The sequence below is a fragment of the Carcharhinus amblyrhynchos genome, chromosome 20 (assembly GCF_965287045.1).
Source record: "Carcharhinus amblyrhynchos chromosome 20, sCarAmb.v2.hapA, whole genome shotgun sequence".
NCBI classification, from domain to species: Eukaryota; Metazoa; Chordata; class Chondrichthyes; order Carcharhiniformes; family Carcharhinidae; genus Carcharhinus; species Carcharhinus amblyrhynchos.
Genome location: NC_137343.1, coordinates 50,139,914 through 50,163,721, shown reverse-complemented (window position 1 = coordinate 50,163,721; position 23,808 = coordinate 50,139,914). Strand labels below are relative to the sequence as shown.

General features: G+C 46.5%; 1 protein-coding gene across 1 annotated transcript in view; it reads left to right on the top strand.

Annotated features, from left to right (window-relative positions):
* Nucleotides 1-617: 617 nt before the first annotated feature.
* Nucleotides 618-23,808, top strand: part of LOC145356181 (glutathione hydrolase 1 proenzyme-like) — a 101,910-nt gene continuing 78,719 nt past the window's right edge. Inside the window, exon 1 of the mRNA XM_080208790.1 lies at nt 618-713. The gene's annotated coding sequence lies outside the window, so the exon portion shown is untranslated. The remainder of the gene's footprint in view (nt 714-23,808) is intronic.

Genomic DNA, 23,808 nt, shown 5'->3' with positions numbered 1-23,808 from the left:
CGCGGGTTAAGTTGATTGGCCATGCTAAGAAATTGCCCCTTAGTGTCCTTAGGTTAGAGGGATTAGTGGGTATAATATGGGGATTGTGGTCGGTGCAGGCTCGATGGGCCGAAGGGCCTCTTTCTGCACTGTGGGGTTTCTATGATTCTATGCAGTACGAGTTGTTGTTGCTTTTGCATTTCACATTCTTGCGAATTGTTCTGATGAGTACAAGCTGAAAAGCTTTGACGAAACTGTCCTTTCTTTTCATCATGACGGAAGACGCTTTAGGAGGACAGACAGGTGGGGAATTGCAGTGAAGGAATTACTGGGTGGCTGAAGAAATGGCCACCAGCTTAAAGGTAGGGGCAGATTCACCAAATTAGGTGTGTTTTTGGTCATTATTGGTGAGGCGGAAAGCCAGGCGGCTTGATGGAAACAGATTTCGCTGAATGTGACAGACAGAGGGTTAAAGAGTGGATCATTGCACTTTCAAAGCAACCTTCAATCCCTTGGAGTTAAAATTTAACGTATACCATGCCAACAGAATGCATCCCTGCCTCATTTTTTAATAGATCTTATCATTAAAGTATTTCTGCGCTTAAAAGTCTCCAGTCCCACCTGGACGGTGATCATATCTTATTGTGAGCACGGTGGGAGATCCAGGATTCATCCCACTCCTGTCCACGTACCGTAACCGATTCAATTCTCATCGTAAAGTTCTATTACAGAAGGTAACGTTACGTATTTTCTGGATTTGTAAGCAGCTCGTTTCATATCTCTCTGACTTTCTGTAGAAGCCAATTGAGAAGGAATGGACGGTCATAGTTAGATCGCTCCACGTTCAAATAGATGCTGCAAAATTCTTCGCAACTTTCTGAACTGCCTAGCTTCAGAATGCCAAGGCTTTGATAGAGCAAACACAGCCTAGGAATCTATCAAAGGCGCTGGTGGATCCAATTTAGCTGGATCTACTCGGGGGAAAGATTGGCCAAGATCCAAAAATAGATGCTGGAATTGTGGTGTGCGATTCATCTCCCCCTGTTCATTCCCCTTTATATTCTATTAATAACATTAAACACACTGCTAATTGGGCAGCGCACTGGCTAGCACTGCTGCCTTCCAGCATCAGGGGACCCAGGTTCGATTCCCGGTTTGGGTGAGGGTGCTTGCATGCATGTTCTCCCCGTGTCTGCATGGGCTTCCTTCCAGTCCAAAAGACGTGCTGGTTAGGTCCATTGGCCGTGCTAAATTGTTGTCTGACGAGGGGTATGCACACGGTGGGTCGTGCGTGGGCTGCTTTTGGATGTTTCGAGAGTAGCCTAGTACTTTGCGTCGTTAGTGTACGCTTAAAACTGGACCAGCTGATGGGCACCACGACAGCTCAGTGACTATCACTGTTTGCTGTGCAGATACATGGATTTGGGCCGGTGTCTGTGGGAGTTTGCACATTCTCCCCATGTCTGCGTGGGTTTCCTCTGGGTGCTCCGGTTTCCTCCCACACCCCAAAGATGTGCTCTTAGGCTGATTGGTGTAACAAATTGTCCCTAAATTAGTCTCCCCTCAATCTGGTTTCCAATGGGGGTACCATAAGCATAGACATGGGTCAAGGGTGGAGGAGGAAAAGCACAATGTTAAGATGGCGGCGCGGGCTCGTTGGGCCGAAGGGCCTGTTCCCCGTGCTGTGTCGTTCTTTGTTCTTTGTAAATTCTCACACGGCGTACCTGTACAGGCACCGGAGTGTGGTGACGGGGGGATTTTTACAGTAACTTCATGGCAGCGTGAATTTAAGTCTACTTGTAAATGTTAAACTTAAAGAAATAAGCTTTAAATTTAACTGGCTGCAGACTTCAGCGAGAGGGGGGCCAAGTTTGTGAAGGTAGCACCACTTAAAGTTCGCCTCCACCGCTTAAAATATCTGTGAAAGGGGAGGGGGGGGGGTCACATTCTGGTGTTGAAATACTTCTGCAGAAATTATTCTGAGCGTGGTGAAGAATGATGTGAAAGGACAGAGGGTGTGTTCCAAGGTTCCCTGATGTGGCTTTGGACTTGGTCCAGGATCTGTGCGTGAGGAGAAAGGCCATCTTACCCACGGGAGGTGGGGGTGGGGGACTTTGGAGGATGTCCAGACACAGACAGAAAAGGCAGAGAGTGGCACGGTAGCACAGTGGGTTAGCACTGCTGCTTCACAGCTCCAGGGACCTGGGTTCGATTCCCGGCTCGGGTCACTGTCTGTGTGTGGAGTTTGCACATTCTCCCCGTGTCTCCGTGGGTGCTAATGTTACGCCGTTGTTTAAGAAGGGTGCCAGGCAAAAGGCAGGGAATTATAGGCCGGTTAGTTTAACGTCTGTTGTAGGTAAAATGTTAGAATCCGTCATCAAGGAGAAAATAGCGAGGCATCTTGAGCGGAATTGCTTGATAGAGCAGACACAGCACGGTTTCGTTAAGGGGAAGTCGTGTCTGACAAATTTATTGGAGTTCTATGAGGATGTGTCTAGGGCGGTGGATAGAGGAGAGCCGGTGGATGTGGTCTTTCTTGATTTTCAGAAGGCGTTTGACAAGGTACCTCACAAGAGGTTATTGCAGAAGGTTAGGGGACATGGAGTTGGGGGTAGGGTGTTAGCGTGGATAGAGGATTGGTTGTCAAATAGGAGGCAGAGAGTGGGGGTCAATGGGTGCTGTTCGGATTGGCGGATGGTGACTAGTGGAGTGCCCCAGGGGTCGGTGCTGGGGCCTCAGCTATTCACCATTTATATAGATGATCTGGAGGAGGGAACCGAGTGTAGGGTGTCGAAATTTGCTGATGACACCAAGATTGGTGGAACGGCAAATTGTGCGGAGGGTGTGGAGAGTCTGCAGAAGGATCTAGATAGGCTGGGCGAATGGGCCAGGAAATGGCAAATGGAATTTAATGTTGGCAAGTGTGAGGTGGTCCACTTTGGTAGGAATAATAGTAGGAAGGACTATTTCTTACGTGGAGAAAAACTGCAGCAGGCGACGGTGCAGAGGGACCTCGGGGTCCTTGTGCATGAGTTGCAAAAACCCAGCTTGCAGGTGCAGCAGGTGGTCAGGAAGGCGAATGGGATGCTGGCCTTCATAGCGAGGGGGGTTGAATATAAAAGTAGGGAGGTCTTACTGCAACTGTACAGGGCACTGGTGAGGCCGCAGCTGGAGTACTGTGTGCAGTTTTGGGCGCCGCACTTACGCAAGGATATTTTGGCCTTGGAGGGAGTGCAGAGGAGGTTTACTAGGCTGATGCCGGAGTTGAGGGGGTTGAGCTATGAGGAGAGGCTGAATAAACTAGGCTTGTACTCGTTAGAGTTTAGAAGAATGAGGGGAGATCTCATTGAGACGTATAAGATGATGAATGGGATGGATAGGATAGAGGTGGAGAGGCTCTTCCCGCTCAGAAAGGACAGTAGGACTAGGGGGCACAGCCTCAAGATAAAGGGGAGGCGGTTTAGAACGGAGTTGAGGAGGAACTTCTTCACTCAAAGGGTGGTGAATCTCTGGAATTCTCTGCCCGTTGAAGTGGTGGAGGCTGCCTCGCTAAATATTTTTAAGACGCGGGTTGATGGGTTTTTGATAAGAGAGGGGATTAAGGGTTATGGGGAGAGGGCGGGAATGTGGAACTGAGCCATGACAGATCAGCCATGATCTTATTGAATGGCGGGGCAGGCTCGAGGGGCTGGATGGCCTACCCCTGCTCCTATTTCTTATGTGCTTATGTTCTTATGAATCCCCCACCCTCAACATGCTGGGCGCTACCACTGACCAGTAACGTAACTGGACCAATTACTGTGGCTTCCCGGACAGGCTGGAGATCCTGCATCAAGTGACTTATCTCCAGTGCAACATGTAAAGTGTACAAGGCAGGGTTTTGGTCCATCTATGGACGAGGTATAACTCCAACAACCCTTGAGGTTCTTGACACTATGAAGGACAAAACAGCCCGCTTTGATCTCCACCAAAAAGCAGGGAGGTCTTGCTGCAACTGTACAGGGTACTGGTGAGGCCGCAGCTGGAGTACTCTGTGCAGTTTTGGTCGCCGCACTTACGCAAGGATATTTTGGCCTTGGAGGGAGTGCAGAGGAGGTTTACTAGGCTGATGCCGGAGATGAGGGGGTTGGACTATGAAGAGAGACTAAATAGACTGGGTCTGTACTCGTTAGAGTTTAGAAGGATGAGGGGGGATCTTATAGAGACGTATAAGATAATGAAGGGGATGGATAGGGTAGAGGTAGAGAGATTCTTCCCGCTTAGAAAGGACAGCAGGACTAGAGGGCACAGCCTCAAGATAAGGGGGAGTTTAGATCAGAGTTGAGGAGGAACTTCTTCACTCAAAGGGTGGTGAATCTCTGGAATTCTCTGCCCGTTGAAGTGGTGGAGGCTGCCTCGCTGAATATATTTAAGTCACGGATAGATAGGTTTCTGATAGACAGGGGAATTAAGGGGAGAAAGCGGGAAAGTGGAACTGATCCACTTCAGATCAGCCATGATCTTATTGAATGGCGGGGCAGGCTCGAAGGGCTAGATGGCCGACTCCTGCTCCTATTTCTTATGTTCTTATGTTCAAACTGATCAATGTTGACTCCCTTCGCACCCAGTGCAGTATGCCTCATTTAATTGCACTTTCTGAATCTTCAACCACGACCATCTGGGAGATCTGGAGTTCAGTTTGTTTAGTTACTGGTGAAGGTTTACTGTGAGTGGGCTTTGTGGGGTGAAACTGACAGGACGGGAGTGTGTAATGGGCTCATAGTGAATCAGTGAACTGTCTTACAGTATTCCCAAGAGCCTTTCCATTGACTTGGCACTTTATCCATTTACCCATTATCTCCATCGTGACACTTTTTATTAGTTTTTGTGGTTTGAAGTACGGTGATAAAGTGTGATGGATAGCTGATAGAGAGTATGTTGTAATGGGAGGCAGTAATCAGCAGGGCTTTGAGACTTGCTGATCAAGTAAACATGGATATACTTATGAAGTCTTCAGTCTTTCTCCTCTGGGCTCTTACATGTTATATCGCACAGACACACCTGAGGGCTCCAACGCTTCTCACTATCAATAATTCCACTTTCTTGCTCAGGAGTTATTTGATCTTTTGACCTTATCAGATGATTGATAAAGTAGGATCTAATTACACTCCTTCTATGAAATAATTATATTGAATATTATGCAAGAGAATGTCACTACAGAATGGAAAAGAGCTTGTACTGTTTATCCAGGTTACAAGTATCGAATCTTTTCCCCCAATTTACAGTCCAAATGCCTTCTCCCCATCTCCTATTTCCTTTCTGCACTGCTGTGCCACATTCCCAGGAACTATCTGCTGCTCAGGCATTGATGCCCGAATGGAAAGTCCAACCTGAGCAGGACACTGACAGCAAAGAAACACTAGCTGGGATTCTCCGAACTCGCCCCCGGGGCTGGGATTCTCCGACCCCGCTCCGGGGCTGGGATTCTCCGACCCTCTCCCCCGGGGCTGGGATTCTCCGACCCTCTCCCCCGGGGCTGGGATTCTCCGACCCCGTCCCCGGGGCTGGGATTCTCCGACCTCGCCCCCGGGACTGGGATTCTCCGCCCTCTCCCCCGGGGCTGGGATTCTCCGACCCCGCTCCGGGGCTGGGATTCTCCGACCTCGCCCCCAGGGCTGGGATTCTCCGACCTCACCCCCGGGACTGGGATTCTCCGACCTCGCCCCCGGGACTGGGATTCTCCGACCTCTCCCCCGGGACTGGGATTCTCCGACCTCACCCCCAGGGCTGGGATTCTCCGACCTCACCCCCGGGACTGGGATTCTCCGACCTCTCCCCCGGGACTGGGATTCTCCGCCCTCCCCCCCCGGGGCTGGGATTCTCCGCCCTCGCTCCCGGGACTGGGATTCTCCGCCCTCGCTCCCGGGACTGGGATTCTCCGCCCTCGCTCCCGGGACTGGGATTCTCCGACCTCTCCCCCGGGACTGGGATTCTCCGCCCTCCCCCCCCGGGGCTGGGATTCTCCGCCCTCGCTCCCGGGACTGGGATTCTCCGCCCTCGCTCCCGGGACTGGGATTCTCCGACCCCGTCCCCGGGACTGGGATTCTCCGCCCTCGCTCCCGGGACTGGGATTCTCCGCCCTCGCTCCCGGGACTGGGATTCTCCGACCCCGTCCCCGGGACTGGGATTCTCCGACCCCGTCCCCGGGACTGGGATTCTCTGACCTCGCCCCCGGGGCTGGGATTCTCCGACCCCGTCCCCGGGGCTGGGATTCTCCGACCCCGTCCCCGGGGCTGGGATTCTCCGACCCCGTCCCCGGGGCTGGGATTCTCCGACCCCGTCCCCGGGGCTGGGATTCTCCGAACTCGCCCCGGGGCTGGGATTCTCGACCTCGTCCCCGGGACTGGGATTCTCCGACCTCGCCCTGGGGCCGGGATTCTCCGACCCTCACCCCCGGGGCTGGGATTCACCAACCTCACCCCAGGGCTGGGATTCTCCACCCTCCCCGCAGGGCTGGGATTCTCCAGTCCTGCTGCAGTGAATGGGGACTTGGCTGAGTGTCAGATTCTCCATTCTCGCTGGCAGTGGGGGCACGGTGCCCAGCAACATTGGAAATTTCCATCCAGTGTCTTTCAAACTCAGACTCACAGTGGCCAGACCAGCCACTGGCACTGCAGACTGGTCAGCTTCATCAGAGTGGCGAGATCTCCATCGGGTAGGAGGGAGAGAGCTGTACAGATACAGAGTGTTGTACAGATAAAGAGTGTTGTACGGATACAGAGTGTTGTACAGATACAGAGTGTTGTACAGATAAAGAGTGTTGTACGGATACAGAGTGATGTACAGATACAGAGTGCTGTACGGATACAGAGTGTTGTACACATACAGAGGGCTGTACGGATACAGAGTGTTGTACAGATACAGAGTGCTGTACGGATACAGAGTGTTGTACAGATACAGAGTGCTGTACGGATACAGAGTGTTGTACAGATACAGAGTGCTGTACGGATACAGAGTGATGTACAGATACAGAGTGCTGTACGGATACAGAGTGTTGTACACATACAGAGGGCTGTACGGATACAGAGTGTTGTACAGATACAGAGTGCTGTACGGATACAGAGTGTTGTACAGATACAGAGTGCTGTACGGATACAGAGAGCTGTACAGATACAGAGTGTTGTACAGATACAGAGTGCTGTACGGATAAAGAGTGTTGTACAGATACAGAGAGCTGTACAGATACAGAGTGTTGTACGGATACAGAGGGCTGTACAGATACAGAGTGTTGTACAGATACAGAGTGTTGTACAGATACAGAGTGCTGTACGGATACAGAGTGATGTACAGATACAGAGTGCTGTACGGATACAGAGTGTTGTACAGATACAGAGGGCTGTACAGATACAGAGTGCTGTACAGATACAGAGTGTTGTACAGATACAGAGTGTTGTACAGACACAGAGTGCTGTACGGATACAGAGTGATGTACAGATACAGAGTGCTGTACGGATACAGAGTGTTGTACAGATACAGAGGGCTGTACAGATACAGAGGGCTGTACAGATACAGAGTGCTGTACAGATACCGAGTATTGTACAGATACAGAGTGATGTACAGATACAGAGTGTTGTACAGATACAGAGTGTTGTACAGATACAGAGTGTTGTACAGATACAGAGTGTTGTACAGATACAGAGTGATGTACAGATACAGAGTGTTGTACAGATACAGAGGGCTGTACAGATACAGAGTAATGTACAGATACAGAGTGTTGTACAGATACAGAGAGCTGTACAGATACAGAGTGTTGTAGAGCTACAGAGAGCTGTACAGATACAGAGTGTTGTACAGATACAGAGGGCTGTACAGATACAGAGTGATGTACAGATACAGAGTAATGTACAGATACAGAGAGCTGTACAGATACAGAGTGCTGTACGGATCCAGAGTGTTGTACAGATACAGAGTGCTGTACGGATACCGAGTGCTGTACGGATACAGAGTGCTGTACGGATACAGAGTGATGTACGGATACAGAGTGTTGTACGGATACAGAGTGATGTACAGATACAGAGTGCTGTACTGATACAGAGTGTTGTACAGATACAGAGGGCTGTACAGGTACAGAGTGCTGTACAGATACAGAGTGTTGTACAGATACAGAGTGTTGTACAGATACAGAGTGATGTACAGATACAGAGTGCTGTACAGATACAGAGTGCTGTACTGATACATAGTGCTATACAGGTACATAGTGCTATACAGGTACAGAGTGCTGTACAGATACAGAGTGTTGTACAGATACAGAGTGATGTACAGATACAGAGTGCTGTACAGATACAGAGTACTGTACAGATACAGAGTGTTGTACAGATAAAGAGTGATGTACAGATACAGAGTGTTGTACAGATACAGAGTGTTGTACAGATACAGAGTGCTGTACAGATACAGAGTGTTGTACAGATACAGAGTGTTGTACAGATACAGAGTGCTGTACAGATACAGAGTGTTGTACAGATACAGAGTGATGTACAGATACAGAGGGCTGTACAGGTACAGAGTGCTGTACAGATACAGAGTGTTGTACAGATACAGAGTGTTGTACAGATACAGAGTGCTGTACTGATACATAGTGCTATACAGGTACAGAGTGCTGTACAGATACAGAGTGTTGTACAGATACAGGCTGATGTACAGATACAGAGTGCTGTACAGATACAGAGTACTGTACAGATACAGAGTGTTGTACAGATACAGAGTGATGTACAGATACAGAGTGTTGTACAGATATAGAGTGTTGTACAGATACAGAGTGCTGTACAGATACAGAGTGTTGTACAGATACAGAGTGTTGTACAGATACAGAGTGTTGTACAGATACAGAGGGCTGTACAGATACAGAGTAATGTACAGATACAGAGTGTTGTACAGATACAGAGAGCTGTACAGATACAGAGTGTTGTACAGATACAGAGGGCTGTACAGATACAGAGTGATGTAGAGATACAGAGTAATGTACAGATACAGAGAGCTGTACAGATACAGAGTGCTGTACGGATCCAGAGTGTTGTACAGATACAGAGTGCTGTACGGATACTGAGTGCTGTACGGATACAGAGTGCTGTACGGATACAGAGTGTTGTACGGATACAGAGTGTTGTACGGATACAGAGTGATGTACAGATACAGAGTGCTGTACTGATACAGAGTGTTGTACAGATACAGAGGGCTGTACAGGTACAGAGTGCTGTACTGATACAGAGTGTTGTACAGATACAGAGGGCTGTACAGGTACAGAGTGCTGTACAGATACAGAGTGTTGTACAGATACAGAGTGTTGTACAGATACAGAGTGATGTACAGATACAGAGTGCTGTACAGATACAGAGTGATGTACAGATACAGAGTGCTGTACAGATACAGAGTACTGTACAGATACAGAGTGTTGTACAGATACAGAGTGATGTACAGATACAGAGTGTTGTACAGATACAGAGTGTTGTACAGATACAGAGTGCTGTACAGATACAGAGTGTTGTACAGATACAGAGTGTTGTACAGATACAGAGTGCTGTACAGATACAGAGTGTTGTACAGATACAGAGTGATGTACAGATACAGAGGGCTGTACAGGTACAGAGTGCTGTACAGATACAGAGTGTTGTACAGATACAGAGTGATGTACAGATACAGAGTGCTGTACAGATACAGAGTGTTGTACAGATACAGAGTGTTGTACAGATACAGAGTGCTGTACAGATACAGAGTGTTGTACAGATACAGAGTGATGTACAGATACAGAGTGTTGTACAGATACAGAGTGTTGTACAGATACAGAGTGCTGTACAGATACAGAGTGTTGTACAGATACAGAGTGATGTACAGATACAGAGTGCTGTACAGATACAGAGTGATGTACAGATACAGAGTGATGTACAGATACAGAGTGTTGTACAGATACAGAGTGATGTACAGATACAGAGTGCTGTACGGATACAGAGTGGTGTACGGATACAGAGTGTTGTACGGATACAGAGTGATTTACAGATACAGAGTGTTGTACAGATACAGAGTGAGGTACAGATACAGAGTGCTGTCGGGATACAGAGTGTTGTACAGATACAGAGTGTTGTCCAGATACAGAGTGATGTACAGATACAGAGTGTCGTACAGATACAGAGTGATGTACAGATACAGAGTGTTGTACAGATACAGAGTGCTGTACAGATACAGAGTGATGTACAGATACAGAGTGCTGTACAGGTACAGAGTGCTGTACAGATACAGAGTGCTGTACAGATACAGAGTGTTGTACAGATACAGAGTGATGTACAGATACAGAGTGCTGGACTGATACAGAGTGCTATACAGGTACAGAGTGCTGTATAGATACAGAGTGCTGTACAGATACAGAGTGATGTACAGATACAGAGTGCTGTACAGATACAGAGTACTGTACAGATACAGAGTGTTGTACAGATACAGAGTGATGTACAGATACAGAGTGTTGTACAGATACAGAGTGTTGTACAGATACAGAGTGCTGTACAGATACAGAGTGTTGTACAGATACAGAGTGTTGTACAGATACAGAGTGTTGTACAGATACAGAGTGCTGTACAGATACAGAGTGTTGTACAGATACAGAGTGATGTACAGATACAGAGTGTTGTACAGATACAGAGTGCTGTACAGATACAGAGTGTTGTACAGATACAGAGAGCTTTACAGATACAGAGTGTTGTACGGATACAGAGTGTTTTACAGATACAGAGTGATGTACAGATACAGAGTGATGTACAGATACAGAGTGCTGTACAGATACAGAGTGATGTACGGATACAGAGTGTTGTACAGATAAAGAGAGGTGTACAGATACAGAGTGTTGTACAGATACAGAGTGCTGAACAGATACAGAGTGTTGTACAGATACAGAGTGCTGTACAGATACAGAGTGATGTACAGATACAGAGTGATGTACAGATACAGAGTGATGTACAGATACAGAGTGCTGTACAGATACAGAGTGATGTACAGATACAGAGTGTTGTACAGATACAGAGTGTTGTACAGATACAGAGTGCTGTACGGATACAGAGTGTTGTACAGATACAGAGTGTTGTACAGATACAGAGTGATGTACAGATACAGAGTGTTGTACAGATACAGAGTGATGTACAGATACAGAGTGTTGTACAGATACAGAGTGCTGTACAGATACAGAGTGATGTACAGATACAGAGTGCTGTACAGGTACAGAGTGCTGTACAGGTACAGAGTGCTGTACAGATACAGAGTGTTGTACAGATACAGAGTGTTGTACAGATACAGAGTGATGTACAGATACAGAGTGCTGTACTGATACAGAGTGCTATACAGGTACAGAGTGCTGTACAGATACAGAGTGTTGTACAGATACAGAGTGATGTACAGATACAGAGTGCTGTACAGATACAGAGTACTGTACAGATACAGAGTGATGTACAGATACAGAGTGTTGTACAGATACAGAGTGTTGTACAGATACAGAGTGCTGTACAGATACAGAGTGTTGTACAGATACAGAGTGTTGTACAGATACAGAGTGGTGTACAGATACAGAGTGCTGTACAGATACAGAGTGTTGTACAGATACAGAGTGATGTACAGATACAGAGTGTTGTACAGATACAGAGTGCTGTACAGATACAGAGTGTTGTACAGATACAGAGAGCTTTACAGATACAGAGTGTTGTACGGATACAGAGTGTTGTACAGATACAGAGTGATGTACAGATACAGAGTGTTGTACAGATACAGAGTGCTGTACAGATACAGAGTGATGTACAGATACAGAGTGCTGTACAGATACAGAGTGTTGTACAGACACAGAGTGATGTACAGATACAGAGTGATGTACAGATACAGAGTAATGTACAGATACAGAGTTGTACAGATACAGAGTGTTGTACAGATACAGAGTGTTGTACAGATACAGAGTGTTGTACAGATACAGAGTGATGTACGGATACAGAGTGTTGTACAGATACAGAGAGCTGTACAGATACAGAGTGTTGTACAGATACAGAGTGCTGTACAGATACAGAGTGTTGTACAGATACAGAGTGCTGTACAGATACAGAGTGCTGTACAGATACAGTGTGATGTACAGATACAGAGTGTTGTACAGATACAGAGTGATGTACAGATACAGAGTGTTGTACAGATACAGAGAGCTGTACAGATACAGAGTGCTGTACAGATACAGAGTGTTGTACAGATACAGAGTGCTGTACAGATACAGAGTGTTGTACAGATACAGAGTGCTGTACGGATACAGAGTGTTGTACAGATACAGAGGGCTGTACAGATACAGAGTGCTGTACAGATACAGAGTGTTGTACAGATACAGAGTGCTGTACAGATACAGAGTGTTGTACAGATACAGAGTGTTGTACAGATACAGAGTGCTGTACGGATACAGAGTGATGTACCGATACAGAGTGCTGTACAGATACAGAGTGTTGTACAGATACAGAGGGCTGTACAGATACAGAGTGCTGTACAGATACAGAGTGTTGTACAGATACAGAGTGTTGTACAGACACAGAGTGCTGTACGGATACTGAGTGATGTACAGATACAGAGTGCTGTACGGATACAGAGTGTTGTACAGATACAGAGGGCTGTACAGATACAGAGGGCTGTACAGATACAGAGTGCTGTACAGATACCGAGTTTTGTACAGATACAGAGTGATGTACAGATACAGAGTGTTGTACAGATACAGAGTGTTGTACAGATACAGAGTGTTGTACAGATACAGAGTGATGTACAGATACAGAGTGTTGTACAGATACAGAGGGCTGTACAGATACAGAGTAATGTACAGATACAGAGTGTTGTACAGATACAGAGAGCTGTACAGATACAGAGTGTTGTAGAGCTACAGAGAGCTGTACAGATACAGAGTGTTGTACAGATACAGAGGGTTGTACAGATACAGAGTGATGTACAGATACAGAGTAATGTACAGATACAGAGAGCTGTACGGATACAGAGTGCTGTACGGATCCAGAGTGTTGTACAGATACAGAGTGATGTACGGATACTGAGTGCTGTACGGATACAGAGTGCTGTACGGATACAGAGTGTTGTACGGATACAGAGTGATGTACAGATACAGAGTGCTGTACTGATACAGAGTGCTGTACAGATACAGAGTGCTGTACCGATACAGAGTGTTGTACAGATACAGAGTGTTGTACAGATACAGAGTGCTGTACAGATACAGAGTGCTGTACAGATACAGAGTGTTGTACAGATACAGAGAGCTTTACAGATACAGAGTGTTGTACGGATACAGAGTGTTTTACAGATACAGAGTGATGTACAGATACAGAGTGATGTACAGATACAGAGTGCTGTACAGATACAGAGTGTTGTACAGATACAGAGTGATGTACGGATACAGAGTGTTGTACAGATACAGAGTGATGTACAGATACAGAGTGTTGTACAGATACAGAGTGCTGTACAGATACAGAGTGTTGTACAGATACAGAGTGCTGTACAGATACAGAGTGCTGTACAGATACAGAGTGTTGTACAGATACAGAGTGCTGTACAGATACAGAGTGTTGTACAGATACAGAGTGCTGTACAGATACAGAGTGCTGTACAGATACAGAGTGTTGTACAGATACAGAGAGCTTTACAGATACAGAGTGTTGTACGGATACAGAGTGTTTTACAGGTACAGAGTGATGTACAGATACAGAGTGATGTACAGATACAGAGTGCTGTACAGATACAGAGTGTTGTACAGATACAGAGTGATGTACGGATACAGAGTGTTGTACAGATACAGAGTGATGTACAGATACAGAGTGTTGTACAGATACAGAGTGCTGTACAGATACGGAGTGTTGTACAGATACAGAGTGCTGTACAGATACAGAGTGCTGTACAGATACAGAGTGTTGTACAGATACAGAGCTTTACAGATACAGAGTGTTGTACGGATACAGAGTGTTTTACAGATACAGAGTGATGTACAGATACACAGTGGTGTACAGATACAGAGTGTTGTACAGATACAGAGTGATGTACGGATACAGAGTGTTGTACAGATACAGAGAGGTGTACAGATACAGAGTGTTGTACAGATACAGAGTGCTGTACAGATACAGAGTGTTGTACAGATACAGAGTGCTGTACAGATACAGAATGCTGTACAGATACAGAGTGATGTACAGATACAGAGTGTTGTACAGATACAGAGTGATGTACAGATACAGAGTGCTGTACAGATACAGAGTACTGTACAGATACAGAGTGTTGTACAGATACAGAGTGATGTACAGATACAGAGTGTTGTACAGATACAGAGTGTTGTACAGATACAGAGTGCTGTACAGATACAGAGGGCTGTACAGATACAGAGTGTTGTACAGATACAGAGTGTTGTACAGATACAGAGTGCTGTACAGATACAGAGTGTTGTACAGATACAGAGTGATGTACAGATACAGAGTGTTGTACAGATACAGAGTGCTGTACAGATACAGAGTGATGTACAGATACAGAGTGATGTACAGATACAGAGTTTTGTACAGATACAGAGTGATGTACAGATACAGAGTGTTGTACAGATACAGAGTGCTGTACCGATACAGAGTGTTGTACAGATACAGAGTGATGTACAGATACAGAGTGTTGTACAGATACAGAGGGCTGTACAGATACAGAGTGTTGTACAGATACAGAGTGTTGTACAGATACAGAGTGATGTACAGATACAGAGTGATGTACAGATACAGAGTGTTGTACAGATACAGAGTGATGTACAGATACAGAGTGATGTACAGATACAGAGTGCTGTTGGGATACAGAGTGTTGTACAGATACAGAGTGCTGTACAGATACAGAGTGTTGTACAGATACAGAGTGATGTACAGATACAGAGTGCTGTACAGATACAGAGTGTTGTATGGATACAGAGTGATGTACAGATACAGAGTACTGTACAGATACAGAGTGTGGTACAGATACAGAGTGATGTACAGATACAGAGTGTTGTACAGATACAGAGTGATGTACAGATACAGAGTGTTGTACAGATGTAGAGTGATGTACAGATACAGAGTGTTGTACAGATACAGAGTGATGTACAGATACAGAGTGTTGTACAGATACAGAGTGTTGTACAGATACAGAGTGAAGTACAGATACAGAGTGTTGTACAGATACAGAGTGTTGTACAGATACAGAGTGTTGTACAGATACAGAGTGTTGTACAGATACAGAGTGATGTACAGAAACAGAGTGTTGTACAGATATAGAGTGATGTACAGATACAGAGTGTTGTACAGATACAGAGTGTTGTACAGATACAGAGTGATGTACAGATACAGAGTGTTGTACAGATACAGAGTGTTGTACAGATACAGAGTGATGTACAGATACAGAGTGTTGTACAGATACAGAGTGTTGTACAGATACAGAGTGCTGTACAGATACAGAGTGTTGTATGGTTACAGAGTGATGTACAGATACAGAGTGCTGCACAGATACAGAGTGCGGTACAGATACAGAGTGATGTACAGATACAGAGTGTGGTACAGATACAGAGTGATGTACAGATACAGAGTGTTGTACAGATACAGAGTGTTGTCCAGATACAGAGTGATGTACAGATACAGAGTGTTGTACAGATACAGAGTGTTGTACAGATACAGAGTGCTGTACAGATACAGAGTGATGTACAGATTCAGAGTGCTGTACAGATACAGAGTGTTGTACAGACACAGAGTGATGTACAGATACAGAGTGATGTACAGATACAGAGTAATGTACAGATACAGAGTGTTGTACAGATACAGAGTGTTGTAAAGATACAGAGTGTTGTACAGATACAGAGTGTTGTACAGATACAGAGTGATGTACGGATACAGAGTGTTGTACAGATACAGAGTGCTGTACAGATACAGAGTGTTGTACAGATACAGAGTGCTGTACAGATACAGAGTGTTGTACAGATACAGAGTGCTGTACAGATACAGAGTGCTGTACAGATACAGTGTGATGTACAGATACAGAGTGTTGTACAGATACAAAGTGATGTACAGATACAGAGTGTTGTACAGATACAGAGTGCTGTACAGATACAGAGTGTTGTACAGATACAGAGTGCTGTACAGATACAGAGTGATGTACAGATACAGAGTGATGTACAGATACAGAGTGTTGTACAGATACAGAGTGATGTACAGATACAGAGGGCTGTACAGATACAGAGTGTTGTACAGATACAGAGTGTTGTACAGATACAGAGTGATGTACAGATACAGAGTGATGTACAGATACAGAGTGATGTAAAGATACAGAGTGATGTACAGATACAGAGTGCTGTTGGGATACAGAGTGTTGTACAGATACAGAGTGCTGTTGGGATACAGAGTGTTGTACAGATACAGAGTGCTGTACAGATACAGAGTGTTGTACAGGTACAGAGTGATGTACAGATACAGAGTGCTGTACAGATACAGAGTGTTGTATGGATACAGAGTGATGTACAGATACAGAGTACTGTACAGATACAGAGTGATGTACAGATACAGAGTGTTGTACAGATACAGACTGATGTACAGATACAGAGTGTTGTACAGATGTAGAGTGTTGTACAGATACAGAGTGTTGTACAGATACAGAGTGTTGTACAGATACAGAGTGTTGTACAGATACAGAGTGATGTACAGATACAGAGTGTTGTACAGATACAGAGTGTTGTACAGATACAGAGTGTTGTACAGATACAGAGTGATGTACAGATACAGAGTGTTGTACAGATACAGAGTGTTGTACAGATACAGAGTGTTGTACAGATACAGAGTGATGTACAGATACAGAGTGTTGTACAGATACAGAGTGATGTACAGATACAGAGTGTTGTACAGATACAGAGTGATGTACAGATACAGAATGTTGTACAGATACAGAGTGTTGTACAGATACAGAGTGATGTACAGATACAGAGTGTTGTACAGATACAGAGTGTTGTACAGATACAGAGTGCTGTACGGATACAGAGTGTTGTACGGATACAGAGTGATGTACAGATACAGAGTGTTGTACAGATACAGAGTGATGTACAGATACAGAGTGATGTACAGATACAGAGTGTGGTACAGATACAGAGTGATGTACAGATACAGAGTGTTGTACAGATACAGAGTGTTGTACAGATACAGAGTGATGTACAGATACAGAGTGTTGTACAGATACAGAGTGTTGTACAGATACAGAGTGTTGTACAGATACAGAGTGTTGTACAGATACAGAGTGTTGTACAGATACAGAGTGATGTACAGATACAGAGTGTTGTACAGATACAGAGTGATGTACAGATACAGAGTGTTGTACAGATACAGAGTGATGTACAGATACAGAGTGTTGTACAGATACAGAGTGTTGTTCAGATACAGAGTGATGTACAGGTACAGAGTGTTGTACAGATACAGAGCGTTGTACAGATACAGAGCGTTGTACAGATACAGAGTGTTGTACAGATACAGAGTGTTGTACGGATACAGAGTGATGTACAGATACAGAGTGCTGTACAGATACAGAGTGCGGTACAGATACAGAGTGATGTACAGATACAGAGTGTGGTACAGATACAGAGTGATGTACAGATACAGAGTGTTGTACAGATACAGAGTGTTGTCCAGGTACAGAGTGATGTACAGATACAGAGTGCTGTACAGATACAGAGTGTTGTACAGATACAGAGTGATGTACAGATACAGAGTGTTGTACAGATACAGAGTGATGTACAGATACAGAGTGCTGTACAGATACAGAGTGTTGTACAGATACAGAGCGCTGTACAGATACAGAGTGTTGTACAGATACAGAGTGCTGTACAGATACAGAGTGCTGTCCAGATTCAGAGTGTTGTACAGATACAGAGTGCTGTACAGATACAGAGTGTTGTACAGATACAGAGTGCTGTACAGATACAGAGTGTTGTACAGATACAGAGTGCTGTACAGATACAGAGTGCTGTCCAGATTCAGAGTGTTGTACAGATACAGAGTGTTGTACAGATACAGAGTGCTGTACAGATACAGAGTGTTGTACAGATTCAGAGTGCTGTACAGATACAGAGTGTTGTACAGATACAGAGTGCTGTACAGATACAGAGTGCTGTACAGATACAGATTGTTGTACAGATACAGAGTGATGTACAGATACAGAGTGATGTACAGATACAGAGTGATGTACAGATACAGAGTGATGTACAGATACATAGTGTTGTACAGATACAGAGTGCTGTACGGATACAGAGTGATGTACAGATACAGAGTGATGTACAGATACAGAGGGCTGTACGGATACAGAGTGTTGTACAGATACAGAGTGCTGTACAGATACAGAGTGTTGTACAGATACTGAGTGTTGTACAGATACAGAGTGTTGTACAGATACAGAGTGATGTACAGATACAGAGTGATGTACAGATACAGAGTGATGTACAGATACAGAGTGCTGTACAGATACAGAGTGATGTACAGATACAGAGTGCTGTACAGAAAGCAGCTCACCAGACCACCGGACTATGTGCATGATGCTGGTGACTCGAAGAAGCACATTGATCCAACAGCATACACAGAGTGATCAGTGGGCACAGGCAGTGAGATGTGAGCAGAAATGCTCATTGTCAGGAATCAGGGAGAAGACCAGCTCCAGGTTGCCACCAGTCCCTGCACAGAGTGGGGAGTCAGTCCTTTGCAGCATGGTGGGCTGCATGTTGAGGGCATGTTGATCGGTGTCGGAGCCACCGGGCAGTGTTTGCCCTTCGATAGCAGCTCAGGATGAAGCAGACAGTGCCTGGCCTGCACGGGAAGCTCAGACTGACGGTGAGATGTTCCAGTCTGGTGCGCGTGAGATCGCTGCCATCTCGGCTGCATAAACTGTTGCTTAACAGTCGCATCGCCGCTCAGCAATGTGTGATCCAACACAGGAGGGAGATCGTTTTGGTCCCATCCCGAGGGGAAATCGTAATGCCACTGTAGATCAGTCTGACCCTTGACAATATTTACTCATCACCATTGCTCTGGTTGTTGTCTGTCATGATGTGGACTGGGGAAAGCATGATAAGAAGTCTCGAAACACCAGGTTAAAGTCCAACAGGTTTATTTGATAGTAAACCCACAAGGTTTCGGAAACTGTGTTCCTTCATCCGGTGTGTGGAACCTTCCATACACTTGACAAAGGAACACAGTTTCCAAAAGCTTGTGGGTTTACTATCAAATAAACCTGTTGGACTTTAACCTGGTGTTTTGAGATCATAGAATCATAGAACCCTACAAGTGCAGAAAGAGACCCTTCAAGTCTGCACCGAACACAATCCCACCCAGACCCTACCCGCATATCCCTACATATTACACCCACTAATCCCTCTAACCTACGCATCTCAGGACACTTAGGGGCAATTTCTTAGCACGGCCAATCAACCTAACCCGCACATCTTTGGACTGTGGGAGGAAACCGGAGGAAACCCACGCAGACACGAGGAGAATGTGCAAACTCCGCACACAGACAGTGACCCCGAGCCGGGAATCGAACCTTGGAGCTGTGAAGCAGCAGTGCTAACCTACTGTGCCACCGTGCCGTCCACTGGGCTTCCTGGTGTCTTTCCGTCTCAGTCCGGTGAGGGGCTATCTGCCCATCAGTGAGTCTGCTGGCGCAGTTCCCATGGTGGCGTGTGGAGAGTGGTCCTGTATCAAATCACCACCTTGAGAGTTTTGTCTCTAATGAGGGCGCTGGCTGTTTTTTCAATCCAACATCTGGACTGCTCTCTCCGTTAGCCCGTTTAACGCCAGGCGATAAGGTGCTGTCTTGATGTATCGGATCCCATATTTGATTTTGTGAATTCTAGGCTGATGAACAGTGAACCATTATCGGAAACTAATACCTCTGGGATCCTGTGTGTTATGAACGAGGTGCGCAGTTTGTCAACAGTTGCCGTCGCGTTTGCCGAGTTTAGTTTCTCGACATCTAAACACTTGGAATGTACACCTATTATCACCAGAAACATAAACAGGCCTGCAAAATCGACATAGAGTCACGACCAGGGTCTCCCTGGCCATTCCCACGGGTGCAGCGGGGCTGCTGGCAGTGCCTTTTGCCCCTGTTGGCACTTCTGGCACTGTCCTACCAGTTTCGCCATGTCCACATCCAGACCAGGCCACCAGACATTGCATCTTCATTGTTGACACTCCAGGGTGACGTATTTCCCGACAGCCCTGCCTTGGGATGATAACCTGTGTTCCCAAACAGCAGGATCCCGCCTTCTTCCATGATGTGTCTCCTTCTTGCAAAACTTCCTGCAGCAGACAACGGTGCAGAGGGACCTCGGGGTCCTTGTGCATGAGTCGCAAAAACCCAGCTTGCAGGTGCAGCAGGTGGTCAGGAAGGCGAATGGGATGCTGGCCTTCATAGCGAGGGGGATTGAATATAAAAGTAGGGAGGTCTTGCTGCGGCTGTATAGGGCATTGGTGAGGCCGCAGCTGGAGTACTGTGTGCAGTTTTGGGCGCCGTACTTACGCAAGGATATTTTGGCCTTGGAGGGAGTGCAGGGGAGGTTTACTAGGCTGATACCGGAGTTGAGGGGGTTGAACTATGAGGAGAGGCTGGATAAACTAGGCTTGTACTTGTTAGAGTTTAGAAGAATGAGGGGAGATCTCATTGAGATGTATAAGATGATGAATGGGATGGATAGGATAGAGGTGGAGAGGCTCTTCCCACTCAGAAAGGACAGTAGGACTAGGGGGCACAGCCTCAAGATAAAGGGGGGGCGGTTTAGAACGGAGTTGAGGAGGAACTTCTTCACTCAAAGGGTGGTGAATCTCTGGAATTCTCTGCCCGTTGAAGTGGTGGAGGCTGCCTCGCTAAATATTTTTAAGACGCGGATTGATGGGTTTTTGATAAGAGAGGGGATTAAGGGTTATGGGGAGAGGGCGGGAATGTGGAACTGATCCACGACAGATCAGCCATGATCTTATTGAATGGCGGGGCAGGCTCGAAGGGCTAGATGGCCGACTCCTGCTCCTATTTCTTATGTTCTTATGTTCTACTGCCTCCAATATGGGTGGAATCGTGGATGGACCAGTCTTTCCAGCTGCCTTGTTAGCTCCAGGTGCTTTGCCATCGCCAGTACAGGGTCTTTCTGTATCCGTTGGCGTATGTTGTGTGCATCCACCGGGAGGGTATCCAGAAAGTTTCATGTCCTCGCGGTCTCCTCCATTCTGGGCACCAATGGCGGGATGTCCAGTAACGGCAGCTGGCTTAAGGCATCGGCATTTATCACTCTAGTTCCAGATCAGTGCTCCAATCAATATACCACCAGCAATAATACCAACGCTGGGTCTGGGCTGATGCTTTGTCTTCCTTCAGTCAGCCCAGCAAGGATTTATGATCTGTTACGATTGTAAATAGCCGTAATAATTGGGCGGCACGGTAGCACAGTGGTTAGCGCTGCTGCTTCACAGCTCCAGGGTCCTGGGTTTGATTCCCGGCTCAGGTCACTGTATGTGTGTATGTGTGTGTGTGTGTGTGTGTGTGTGTGTGTGTGTGTGTGGAGTTTGCACATTCTCCTTGTGTCTGTGTGGGTTTCCTCCAAAGATGTGCGGGTTAGGTTGATTGGCCGTGCTAAGAAATTGCCCCTCAGTGCCCAGGGATGTGTAGGTTAGAGGGATTAGTGGGTGTAATATGTAGGGATATGGGGGTAGGGCCTGTGTTGGGTGCAGACTCGATGGGCTGAAGGGCCTCTTTCTGCATTGTAGCGTTCTATGATCTATGTTCTAAATTTTCACCGACATAAATACTGGTGAAATATTTTAACCGCGAAGATTTCCACCAGTCCTTCCTTTTCAATCTGGGCATATCTTCACTCTGCCAGTGTCCTGGAGGCGTATACTATTGGCTTTCTTGTCCATTCTGCCACCTGTGTGCCAAGACTGTGCCCACTCCACATGGGGACGCGTCACAGATGATTACTAATTTCTCCTTGGGGTCATAATGCACCAATACATTTTCGGATGAGAGTGGCTGTTTAATTTTCTTGAAGGCCTTGTCCTGGGGGGGCCCAAATTTGTTCCTTTTTTAGCAGCTGGTGGAGAGAATCCGGGATGGAGGCCCCAGAGCTGTACAAATTTCCCATGGCATGTTACCAGTCCTTAAAACGACCGTAGTTCCTGGATGCTTGTGGGAGCTGGGGCATCTTTTGTTGCACACACCCACCCCTCCAGCGGACGAAGGCCCGACTTATCCACTTTGTACCTGAGGTAGGTTACTTGTGGTGCTAAAAAGATGCATCTCTCCCTCTTCAAACGCACTCCCACCGCTGCAAATCTCCTCAGGTTCCTCCAGATGTTCTGCCCTTGTTTTACCCATACTGAGACACCATCTAGGCAAATGGCAACCTGCGGGAACCCCTGTAATCAGAGAATCCTACAGTGCAGAAAGAGGACCTTCGAGTCTGCACTGTCCACAATCCCACCCAGGCCCATATCCCTACATATTACACCCACTAATCCCTCTAACCTACACATCCCTGGACACTAAGGGGCAATTTCTTCGCATGGCCAATCAACCTAACCCGCACATCTTTGGACTGTGGGAGGAAACCGGAGCACCCGGAGGAAACCCACGCAGACACGAGGAGAATGTGCAAACTCCACATAGACAGTGACCCCGAGCCGGGAATCGAACCCAGGACCCTGGGGCTGTAGAAGCAGCAGTGCTAACCCTCTGTGCTGTAGGCTATTCTCCCTGGCTCTTTGGAATATGGCACAAGCTGACAAAACCCTGACAGGCAATCTCTTATACTGGAATAGGCATTTCAGTGCATTTATTGTGGCAATTTTTAGCGAATTCTCATCCAGCTGTAGTTACTGGTACGCGTGGCTCATGTCATGTTTTGAGAATAGGAGTTCTCCTGCCAGCTTTGTCTGCAGGTCCTCAATCCTGGGAACTGGGTATTTGTCCAGCTGAGAATAACGATTTATCATTGGGCGGCACAGTAGCGCAGTGGGTTAGCACTGCTACCTCACAGCCCCAGGGTCCTGGGTTCGATTCCTGGCTCGGGTCACTGTCTGTGTGTGGAGTTTGCACGTTCTCCTTGTGTTGGTTCTATGATGTTCCAGATGTGTTTTGCACTGAAGAATTTTCTTGCTGATTTCGGGGGGTGGGGGGTGGGTAGGTGGAGATTCTGTTGGGTTTCATCTGCAGCCCATTAAATGGATGCAAATCAGTTTGACTCTGACCTTCAGTGGGATTCCCCATTCACCATGGCAGGCACCAATTGAACCTGCCAGCAGTGGGGACACAGGAGATTTCCTAGAGAGCTGCCTGTCTTGATCAAATCCCTGGTGTCCATTACAGTCTCTATCAGCTCGGACCATAGAACCATAGAAAGAGGCCCTTCAGCCCATCGAGTCTGTACTGAACACAATCCCACCCAGGCCCTACCCCCATATTATACCCACTAATCCCTCTAACCTACACATCCCTGGACACTAAAGGGGCAATTTCTTAGCACGGCCAATCAACCTAACCCGCACATCTTTGGACTGTGGGGGGAAACCCACGCAGACACGAGGAGAATGTGCAAACTCCGCACACACAGACAGTGACCCGAGCCGGGAATCGAACCCAGGGCCCTGGAGCTGTGAAGCAGCAGTGCTAACCCACTGCTAGGACAGTGGCAATAGTACCCCAGAACAAATTCTACTCTGGCCCTGTATCCATTCCCCCTGATACCCAATTGTCCAATATTGAATCATCAACCAACATCACTGA